Here is a 12,874-nt window from a genome sequence, read left to right as displayed (position 1 = left end):
TGTTTTTTCTTAAATCTAAGGTTTCAATGTATTCGTCTTAAACTTGGCTTAAGGTGAAGCTTTTTGTTTGCTCCATGTTGAAGGCGTCACTGCGACTTTGTGATGAAGAACAGAAATAAAAACGCTGTTCTTTTATTTTTTGTGTGTTTTTTTTTTTTTTTTTTTTTTTTGCTGTGCATGTACTGTTCTTAAGTAATTAAGGAGTAAATCCATCCGAACATAGAAGCATCTCAGTTAATCAAAAATTAAATGATAGTTTTATATATAATACTCATTCTTAATATTCATTTTGTCCGATACAGATAAGAAACAAAATAACAAAATACAAGTATATGGAAATTTGAATGAAAAAATTATGCTTATACTTAAAACATAATTTACACAGTATCCGACCAAAATTTAGTTTCCCAAGAATAAAATTCAAAGACAACAGATCGAAAATAATCTTTCATTTGGTTTTCCTACATCTCGTATTAGACAAGAGACGATTAAAAACTTTACATGTAGTATAATACGCATGTCGACATTTTCATGTCTTTCGAGTTTGTGTTCTTGGGTTGCTGTCACTTGTATCCATCGTTTCCTTTTATTCACATTTCACGAGAAAAAAAAACATTGTCTAACGTGTTTCATTATATTTTTGACAAAAGATTTCCGGATTTTTTCTAGAAATGTTTTTCTTTTTATTTTACAAGTAAGAACAAAAGTTAGCTCAGACAAATATCTTTCTATTGGTGTTGTCATTAATTATATATTAAACACACTTTGAGATCAAATTGCCAATCGTGATTCATCGAATTCTGCCCATTTATCAAATTGGTATCTTAAAGATAATTAGTTTCCTTTGAATGCAGTTGTGGATATTTTAAGATAGTATTGATAATCATAAGAAACAGTACAATTTTCTGTCTAGATTTCTTTACGGTTAATATGATACATCACTTGATATAAAACAGGATAGAATAAAATTATTTGTATATCTACCAAACGGGCGGTGTATGTGGAAGCTCCTTGTTCAGAGATTTCAAGATGATCATGAATATATTACATGCACGGTAGTAAAAGCCGAATTAGCACCACAATTTGCTGAAAAAACGAACAGCGAACGTGCTTTCAGGTTGTTTTAAAATAACAAAAAAAAAAACAAAATAACGCAAGGATAGTGTACATATATACGCAGAACGCTCATTAACATTAGCGGATGAGGCATGCATCGGTCAACCCGGTTGTCCTCAATCCATCGAAAGACAGATCGTAACATTCCTTATAGATAGTCTGTCGTAATGATTTTCTTAGATGAAAAAAATCATGAGTGAAAATCCCGTTTCTCTTAGGAACACGAACACACAAACTCGGCACTTTAATAAATGATATATGAACAGTATTAATTTTGCATTCCTAAATGTCAATAAACCAAACATTTCTATAACTGATAAGGTATTAAGTCAGGGATTTACCAAAAAATACATAAACATGTTAGAGGTACAGCAAATTTAAGTTTTTGACAAAAGAAAACGTCAAACATGTTAAAAAATATGAAGGTAAAGAATTATTCTAAATATTGTGAATCGTAAAGAATGCTTGGAGCATACGGTGATGTAAAATACTTATTAACATAGAATAAGTTTTAAGGGATGATGTCCTCTTGCTTACCCTTACGGACAACCTCAAATCAACCTATGTTTTTTTCGTGGTTTGTGTTGATCAAACTACAGGATTTTATGCATTTTTTTAATTTTTTTTACTTGTATGTTTTTCGTTTTTTATATTGCGCTCGAAATATAGAGTTTAAACGTTCCTTTGGTATTTTGCACCTCTTTTTTAAACTTCACAAAAGACACTATATTAAAGTATGCTCTTATGCTTGTTTGTGGCTTTATGTTTTACTCCTGGTATATATTTTTGACCGTATCTTTTGCTTTCAAAAAGTATCGATTCCCTTTGAATTTAGTAACAGAGACAATCCCTTTATTATTTTCTAAATTTAACGTTACTTTTTGTTGTCTGATGAGTTCTTTTATTCATCTAATTTCAATTTTTTCGTCCAGTATAGATCTCCCGAAACAGTATGGTATGACTCAACAGTAATAAATCTTATTTCATTGTAACTAAATCAAATATCGTCAAGATGAAAAAGTAATCAAATGTATGCTAGCCTAAACTAATACGGTAACGTGGCATTATAATTAACGTCCCCATTCTGACCGAACGTCGCTGCATATTTATGCATCACACAGAGATTCCCCTCTCTAACAACGGGTTAACTGCTGGACGGGAAAAATTAACGGGATGGCAATAGTTATTTGCCTAAGTCAATTCTCGGCGTATCAGAAGAAAAGAAAATTAATTGTAATTCTAAATCAGTCATACAAAAGATAAAAGGAATCACCAAAAATATTTGATAAAACAAAAACCAACACCAAGGTTACTAATTCAACACTATAATTAGATCTTTGAATATTGTTTTTATTGGTATTAATATTGATTTTGTTATCAGTAAATAAAAATCAAACTAAACATTATTTTCATATACATATGCACATTCATGGCTCTACAATCTGTCGATACCTGTATCTTGGCATTGCACAAGGTCATGTTTTTCTCTGACTGTTAATGACGTCTTTACACTAAATACATTTGATGTCCAATTTTTAGAAATTTACCTGTGACGTTACTTTTTGTGGCGTTGATCCATTCGTGTTACAGACTCAAACTTCGTTTTTCTATGAAGCTGTGTTTGTGTACTGTCCTAAATACTTTTAGTTATTCGTTGTTATTCTGTGGTTAACATGTCGAAATGTACTACTATATTTTTTATTAATGTATTTCTCTGTCTTTGGTGTTTTGGCATTTATTTGTACTCTTTTCTCGTCATGTAATGTTGTCATTTAATCGGTATATTTAACATTGCCATAAAGCGCGGAGGTTTGGCTAGCCATAATACCAGGTTCAACCCACCATTTTTTCTTTAAATTTCCTGTACAAAGTCAGGACTATGGCAGTTGTTATTTAATAGTTCGTTTCTATGAATGTTGCATTGTTGTTTGTTTTTGTTGCACTTCTGTGTTCTGTTATTTCGTTGTTTTCCTCTTATAGTTGATGTGTTTCCCTCGGTTTTAGTTTGTAACCCGGATTTGTTTTCCCTCAATCGATTTATGACTTTTGAACAGCGGTATTATACTGTAGCCTTTATCTACCGAATTAGACAATCACTTGGTTTGTACTTACATGAGCAACAAACACTACGGGTTGATATGCTTACCCCTCCGGAGCACCTGAGATTACCCCCGGTTTTTTGGGGGGTTCGCTCTGCTCAGTCTTTAGTTTTCTATGTTTTGTATTGTATACTGTTGTTTGTCTCTTTTGGTCTTTTTCTGTTTTTGCCATGTCGTTGTCAGTTTGTGTTCGACTTATGAGTTTGAATGTTCTTTTGGTATATTTCGTCTCTCTTTTTCTACCCTAGGACTGATTTTGATAGTTATAACCCAGATTTGATTCTATCCTTCATTTCGTACTGTATTTGGCTTTTTCATTTTTTTTTTCGAGCTTCACTAATGAGTCTTTTGTAGTCGAAACGCGCGTCTGGCGTACACAATTTTAATCTGGTATCTATGATGAGTTTTCCTAGAACCATTCTATTTTATAACTATTCTAGAGTACAACACTGTTCTAGAACTGTTCATTATAGTTCTATGACAGAGTGTTCTGAAAAAAGTAACATAACACAAATACCAAACTCCAAAGAAAATTCAAAACGTAAAGTCCCTTATCAAATGTCAAAATCAAAAGCTCAAACAGACCAAACAAATTGAAAACTGTCATATCCCTAACTTGACATTTCCTTATGAAGAAAATGTTGGATTAAACCTGGTTTTGTTGTGTTTAAAGAAAAACACGGATCCTTACTATAAAATGTATAATACATTCACCACTTACTAACCCCTTCCGCCCCTTTCTAAGTAACTTTTGCGTCTGGTCGATGTTGTGTTTTGTATACTGTAAATTTTTTTTTGTTCGTTTTCTTTTCTTGTCATGCCGTTGTCGGTTTGGTTTTAAAAAGTAAAATCACAAAAATACTGAACTCCGAGGAAAATTCAAAAAGGAAAATCCCTAATCAAATGGAAAAATCAAAAGCTCAAATACATCAAACGAATGGATAATTCCTGACTTGGTACAGGCATTTTCTTATGTAGAAAATAGTGGATTGAACCTGGTTTATAGCTAGCTAAACCTCTCACTTGGCAGTCGCATCAAATTCCATTATATTGACAACGATGCGTGAACAAAACAAACAGACACAATAGGTAAAAATGTCAAAAATAGGGGTACAGCAGTCAACATTGTGTTATCATCTTAATCACTACAAAAACAAACAAATGTAACGAAGAAGCCCAAAAAGGCATACATCAAATTTAACATCCTCATTTTGCTTTTTTATTATACGATTTTATTTATCTATGTAAAATCCACACATAAAGGATAGAAGGTTTTAAGTACAGGCGTAAAATCGCGCGTTTGTAAATCGCGCAGGTAGACATAAAATAATTTTGTCGTTCAAAGTATGACGGGATACATAAGTACAGAGTCACGTAAAATGGATATCACAAAAAAACAGACTTAACAGTAAAAGTAATATTAATAAATAAATTAATTTTGTGGTTCAAAGTATGACGGGATACATAAGTACAGAGTCACGTCAAATGGATATCTAAAAAAAAAACAGACTTAACAGTAAAAGTAATATTAATAAAGACAAATAAAAGAATACTATAACACGTTATGAAGACGATAAACAACGTCAGTACGCAGAATCTATACATCAAGACCATCGTGTATTATTTATGAAGTTGATACGGAATATTTATCAACAAGGTCTTGGTACCTTCCGATGAACTTTTTTTAGAAAAAGGACGAGACGTTCTTTGACATATCCCTGGTTCATCAACTTTCTGCTCAGACACTGGTGACGTTTTGCAAAGTCTGAGTAGGAGCTGCAAGCCCTTGAATACCGAATGAGTTGGGAAATGTATATCCCATATTCAGGTGAAGTTGGTATATTGCTACTAAGGTGGGGGAAATCGATAATTTCAAAATTAAAATCGTCTCGTTTGTCATAGATTCTGGTACTGCGATGACTTTGTATGGCAAATTCGAGGTATAAGTCTAACAATGAGGCGGAGGAAGCCGTGTCTGTTGTTTCTAGTTCTGGTGGATATATTAATGGAACCCAATCAGAAAAGTTCGGATTGTTAATTGAAAGAACATCATCAATATATCTGAAAGTGACATTAAATAACCTGGCTTCTTATTTACATGTATTTAACCTATGAGTTTGATTATCCTTTTGGTGTATTTTGATATTGATATTTTCTATTCAACAATGTGTTATATGTCATTCAGGATAACATTCCTGCATCCCTAAACTGGCGAAAAGGGTAAACATGTAGATAACAATGTGCATGAACATACAGATTTTATCAATTATAACGCATCAGTTCTTTATTATCTCTGAACGATAGAAATTCAAGGTCGAAGTTATTGTTGATGTATTAAATAATATAAATAAAACTTTGACAGAAACGTTTCATGCTGGTAAAGATTAAAGCTCAATGACGTTAAAGCCAACACTTCACTCTTTGGAAAAAAATCAAAATATCAATTAAATTTTTTTCAAAACTCTGGATAGCTAGGATTTTTTCATAAACGTAAATTTAGGTTTGTGGATAGCTAGAAAAGATGACATTTGCTCATTTTGAAAAAGAAAACTTAAAATTTTACTCACTTTAATTCGGAAGTTTGCGAGTAAATAAGCAAGCAAATGATATATGATTTTATATATAGGGTTACCACATCGAACGATAATATACTAGTAATTATAACTTGAAACAGGGTTAGCTAAGTGATAATAAAACAAAATTTGTGTTTCTAATAATTCACAAATTTCTCAACAGAAAATCTACAGGTGGTTAGCTTAATCTTTCAATTATTTCCATAATTTTTATCAGCACAATAGGATGGAGAATGAATATGACAATTATTCTTAGGTATTAGGAATTATAAGTATTGGTCTTTTGGAATGAATGTACGAATAAGAAAAATAGGATATAAAGTCAAATTACCAAAACAAAAGACAAAAAGACACAATCTAGTTTTGCAATATCTTATCTTGAATAAACAAAACTATATTGCCAAAGTTGCATTTGTATTAAACTATTATTTATTAGATAACTTTGAAAACAAAACATACTGTAAATACATTTATAGTGATCTTGTCGGAAATAAGCTGTCAAAGTGGCTTTCTGTTGTCAAGTAGATATATATCCTTTGTATGGTTAAGCATTTATAAAACTTCATTTTTACAATGTTCAATAAACTCTTTTCAACATGCAAGATTGAATTATTTTATTAAAGAAATTAAGACTGTTTGTGATATCTGTCTGTTTATCGATCAATGTATATACTTTATTTACATTCCTGCTTGATTTGAATTTGTTTGGGCATTTAAATAGGTCGTGATACATGTAATGTCTGCTGTTTTTGACAAAATTTCTGTTTACGTACAGACAGATTCATATGCATCCTGCATGCTGACACAAACGTGTATCTACGTTTTTCTGGCCTACTCTGTAAAAGGAAAAAAGAGTGTTTTTAGTTTCCGTGAAACTTTGATCTTATTTTTTTTGCAATATCACGTTAAATCAAAAACAAATTTGGCACAATTGTTTCAAAAATCATTGAAACCAAAAATAAACTAAATTTAAAAAAAAAATGCATTTGACCAGTGCGTAGCTTAGAATTATTATAGAACTATGATATACAGACCTATCTTCCGTCGGCGCGTTTCGCGTATAGATAAAATCATTAATTTATTGCTTTATATTTTCTCGAAAGCATCTGAATTATAGTAAGCAAGATTTGCCATTTTCTCGTTCAAAATAAAAAAATAAGTTTCATATGGTTTGCTATCCATAAACTTAAATGTACTTTTATGAAGGAGACCTTGCTATCTGGAGTTATTTTAATTTGATAATCGATATCTTAAGATGGTAAGTGTTTCCTTAAAGTGATTAGGCGTACATTTTTTTTTGTATTTACATTGTATCATAGGTCAAATTTATTTGTTCAGTGTATGTTCAATGGTATTAATATGTCCTTTGATTGAGTTAAGCTATTTCAGTTGATATTTTATAGTGTGTTTTTCTATGTTGTTATGTTACACTATTGTTTCAGAAAAAGGGTGAAGGTTTGGTACCATTAAAACGTTTGCACCTGTCCTAAGTCAGGAATCTGATGTTCAGTAGTTGTCGTTTGTTGATGTGGTTCATAAGTGTTTCTCGTTTCTCGTTTTTTATATAGATAAGACCGTTGGTTTTTCCCGTTTGAATGGTTTTACACTAGTAATTTTTGGGGCCCTTTATAGCTTACGGTTCGGTGTGAGCCAAGGCTCCGTGTTGAAGACCGTACTGTGACCTATAATGGTTTACTTTTATAAATTTTGACTTGGATGGAGAGTTGTCTCATTGGCACTCATACCACATCTTCTTATATCTAGATATTCAATCATGAACCTTTTCTGATACAGGTTCATTTATATTATTCAATACACCAACAATCACATTACCATCTGCATGTTAACTTTTTTCGCTATCTCAAGTAGACAGTAAGAGATATAACACACTGTTGAAAAGGAAATGTCAAGATCAACTGATTTGCTATTGATCGAATAATTTAGAGAAAACCCTAGAGGAGGTTTACCAGAAGTTGAAATTGAACTCGAAACTAAATAAATGCCGTCTCATATATTTAGAACTGATCATGATCATGATCTAAATAAGGACTTGCATTGGTAATGGTTTCATGTACCATGTGTACGTCAAATCTTCAAATATGAAACATAAACTGCTAAGGGGAAGCTTTAAAGTCTTAAACGACCAGATTACTTAGAACTAAAGGTTTAGTACACATCGGAATTTTATGCGACTGTCATACAAGTGAGAGGTTTAGTTAGCTACAAAACCAGGTTTAATCAACCATTTTCTACATAGGAAAATGCCAGTACCAAGTCAGGAATATGACAGTTGTTATCCATTCGTTTGATGTGTTTGAGCTTTTGATTTTGCTATTTGATCAGGGACTTTTCGTTTTGAATTTTCCTTGGAGTTCGGTATTTTTGTTATTTTACTTTTTAGTACTAGTAAGTGATGACTGTACACATTGTACTTAATTCTGGATCAGTTTTAATCTTTTTTAAAAAACCTAACAGTTTGAGAACAGTTTTACTTTATACCAGTATATAAAACTGTTCTACGGTAGAACTGTGAAAATTCAATATAAGTTAGTTCTAGGGCAGAAGCAATCTTAAACTAATTCATAAAAGACTTCAAAATCTAACTGTTCTTGTGTAGAACTGTCAAAATCTGTTATGTTTTTACATGTGAACTGATTGGATTACAGAGCAACCATATTATTTTTCACTGTGTGTACCTGACATTACATTTTCTGTCCCTATCGTTGTCGTTTGTAGCTTGTCTCATGGACTTAGTTACAAGCAATAACGGGAATCTGCCTATCGATAAGCTTTCAATTTAAATTTGATGATTTAGGCATTTGAACTAGTACATAGTCAATTTATATGAGTTTATCGATGCATTATATTACATTTTAACCTTTCATTTCCATCAGATCACAAACCGATGCTACCGTTTTGATTTCATCCTTTCGGCCGTTATCTTTTTGCCTTATACAATGTTTATGAACAGCACCATACTGTTTACTGATAATACCATCAACGTCTATGATTGTTACGTTAAACATCTAATAACTTTAAGAGCAACGGTAAGATTCGTTACATGCATTCCTCAGAGTTTAAAACAAACAAAGGAGACGTACATGTTCTTTCAACTGATAAATCAGTACGAGGAGGATGATGATTACGTTAATTTTACGAACGACGAAGGAGGTCACGTGTTTTTTGCATGAAGGTTGTATGCGCTAGGGAAATAAATGGACTTAATGTTCTGTAGACCTTACCTCAAGCAATTTCGAGGGAATGAAAAATTTGCCTTTAAAGGGAGATTTAACATAATAATATCATTACGTTTCACAAGTGCCTTTTTAGGATGGCCACATGGAAAGAGACGCGACACCAAAAAGTATGTTGAACGACAGTTTCCTTTGTGGTTTATAAGTTCATCATCTTTTTGATAAGTTTTAGATTTTCAAATATTTTGACATCGCGAATCACCGAAGAAATATTTATTGCGTATCTGGTGCAGAATTTTGGTACCGGTATTTGTATCACTTCCACTGTGTCGATACCTCTTCTGGGGAATTGTTAGTCATCAAAGGTATCACCAGTCGAGAAGCCAGTACATCGGTACGAGCATGAAAATAATTATGTGTTATCAAAATCTGCCGTTACAAAATTAAAAAAAACATTATTTTATGTTAATTAATATATTTTTCCCTCATGCAAAACTCTGATTCTTTGTCCGGCTTTGGCTTTACCTTATATCCTTTTTGGTTTATAAACTCTTCATTTTTAGTAAAATTTGATTTTCAAATATTTCAGCATCGACCATACCTCAAGTGACATTTATAGTCGAAATCCGCATCTGGTGCAAAAACATAGTACCGTTTATGTTATTATGGGAAACGCTGGGGTACAACGTTTCCATATACAAGGTGTTTATCGAATGCTATAAAATGATTACGATTATTCTTGGTTTTTATTTATTTTTTTTCAAAATTTCTGTCGAAGGTAATCTGGGAAAGGGTTTTGGACACATCAAATTTTTAAAGTATTATTTTTAATATCGATTCCATAACCACTTAAAATCAATATTCAACTATACCACTGCCAGTATTGTCAACTCCTTTAAACATTTCATAACAAGCAACACATACGGACCTCGGATTCCGAGCACTTTAATACGTAGAACTTTAGAAGATTGACATGACCACGCAGACCAAGTATTCGAACTTCGGTTGAACCGACAACTCTACAATACTTATACTGGTAACTGCAAGATCTACTAAATTTAAAAGAATTCTTATGAATAATGCTCTTCAACTTTGTAATTGGTTCTAATTCGATAAGCGGGAAAGAAAGCGCATAATTTTATGGTGTAATATCATCATTAATATGGTGTATGGGGTGTATAATTAATTAATATACAGTTATTGATCTTTGATTAAATTTTACATATGGAATTAAACCGGAACAACCTTTCATAAATAGTTTTGTTACCGTAATTCTACCGCCAAAAAAGACAGAAGACATGGAATGGATATTCAAAAGTGATGAAAGACAAAGAAAAAGTCGACGATACAATAGCAAAAATCGATAAACGTAAACAATAAGAAAACAACTCACTTGACTTAACATAGACAGATAAAGACTGAGCACCACGAGCCCACTAAACACAAGGAGTGTTATCAGGTGGAACGGATTTATAATCACATCATACAGCAACCTTGGCACTCGTTTTATTCATGGCAAGTAAAAGTTCTGTGATAAGTTGCATTTATTGATGTAAAACACACTTGGTTCTAAAGTTTCCTTCTTAGACATGCAAGAAGTAACCCTTTATCGACAAGTGGAGATAGGAAACCGAAGGTCTTGAATATTGAATATCGTTTCAACAATTCGAAATGTACTCCATGTGAAGCGCTGGTAGAATGTAGCGACAAAAAAAAAACTGGTAAGTTATCGAATGGAAAGCTGACTCATCTAAAATTTAGTTTACAAGCGATCATTATCGTCAATTTCAGGATGTCGGTCTAATTATGAGGCAGATTTCACGGAGATGAATTCATGTGTTCAACAAAGTCACAAGACTAAGTGAAAGGATATAATCTATGAAACAGGAATTAAAGTTAGAGAAAAATGATAGGTTCTTTTAATTCTTCATGACGAGCTCCTGTGTGAATATAAAGATAAAATATTGTGGTATGATTGACAACTACCTACCAGAAACCAAATTACGTTGATGATGATGAACTATAAGTCACCAATCGTCCTTCGACAATAAGTAAAACCTATACCATATCGTAAGCTATAAAAGGACCAGACCTGACAAAATGTAAAACAATTCAAACGAGAAGGCAGTGTAATATACATGTCTGGCTCACAACAGAGACGCTGTGAGAGCTCACGACTCTTAATTGTACATCTTTTACCTGTAATATGTTGAAGAAGAAAAAATCATTTACGTAAATACAAATTGAGAAATACAGTCTGATTGCCAACGATATATTAACTATCCATCGAAGACCAAAGTACAAGATTGTGCGAAACAGCATGTTACCATACTACCTGTAACAATGAGAAAAATCATTAAGGTATAGTCATCCGTAAAAGGTCCTATGATAACAAAATGATAAGCAATTCAAACACAAAAACAAATGGCAGGTATATCCATTCCCTCTGACCGCTTCCTAAATGTCCCAATCATAAAAAAAGGTTATCCAGTATGAAATATATCACTTCCGATGTGCATGTGCTTAATTATAAAATACAGTTATATTTAAGTTTTGTAAAACGGTGATTAAGATGCAGGGAAACGCTTATGATTTTTACCATTCTCTTTAGAACCAATAAGTTTCAAATTAGAATATAAAACAGTTCCATGTTTTCAATTAGAATATGAAACAGTTCAATGGTGGTTTTCAACAATAGATGAAACCCATTCCATATATTAAGCTATAAAAAGCCACCAACATGAAAAAATGTAAAACAATTAAAACGAAAAAATAAACAGGCTTAATCTATCATTTTCTACATAAGGAAATGTTTGTACCTAGTCAGGAATATGACAGTTGTTTTCCATTCGTTTCATGTGTTTGAACGTTTGTGTATGCCATTTGATAAGGGACTTTCTATTTTGAATTTTCCTCTGACGTTTATTTTTTATTTAACTTTTCAAATACATATAACTGTACGATATAGTAGTTCGCTAACTTCATACAATGCTTACTAAAAAAAACAAACAAGTACTTTGAAACGATCACATTTGCCTATAGAATAAATTTTTAAACATGCAAAGCAGAATATTACAAATGTGCCGCTAATACTTTTGTTGTTCCTGTACTAGCTGATTTTAAATCCGATTATACAAATATCTAACAGAACCCCCCCCGGTGGATCGCTATCCTTGCCGTGGTCGGGGGGCTTGCGTGTCTCAGTGACCCCAAGAGCTATGCCAGTTGGAGCTTCGTCTCCTGGTAGGGTTACCCATGCTGGACAGGTCGAAGGGTAGAGCCCAGACTAAAGTGATCCGAACATCGTACGAGTTGCCCGATGTTTTGAATAAAATAGGCTCTCCAACTCGTTGGCCGTGGGTTGCTACCCGTGTCGATGGTTGACGAGATCCTTGCGGATGAGGGCTGTAGCCGGACTCCTTACGGTCAGAAAATACCCGGACGGACAAGACTATAGTTCAATAAGCTGCTTTGGCTCCAATATCATCTAAACGGGAGGTCGGATGGACCCGGTTCGATCAATCGGCTGGTCATGTCGAGCCCTTCAGTTAATCCTCAACAATAAGCTTTCTTGTAACAATTTTCATTATATACACATGTGATTTAAATTAAGCTATTTATATTTCGGATAACTGAAGAAGGCGATGGCTCATGGGTCAATCAAGTGGTACGCTTTCTATTTCGCTTGATGGATACGCTCTGCTTGAGTATACTATTCTTGGAACATCTGGTGCTTTCCGCAGTGGATCTTGGGTGCAAATTTTGGGGACCAGCTACGTTATACATGTTATACTTGGAGCTCGTTTTCAGCATAAGCACTTTACCCCGGCTCGCCACGGAAACACAGCATCGCCCTTGTAGGCACTTCGAGGTGGGTGGATGACAAGAATGG

Source organism: Mytilus californianus, unplaced genomic scaffold, assembly GCF_021869535.1.
Source record: "Mytilus californianus isolate M0D057914Y unplaced genomic scaffold, xbMytCali1.0.p SCAF_12, whole genome shotgun sequence".
NCBI classification, from domain to species: Eukaryota; Metazoa; Mollusca; class Bivalvia; order Mytilida; family Mytilidae; genus Mytilus; species Mytilus californianus.
The sequence above is the reverse complement of the archived record's forward strand: the minus strand, read 5'-3'. Positions refer to the sequence as shown.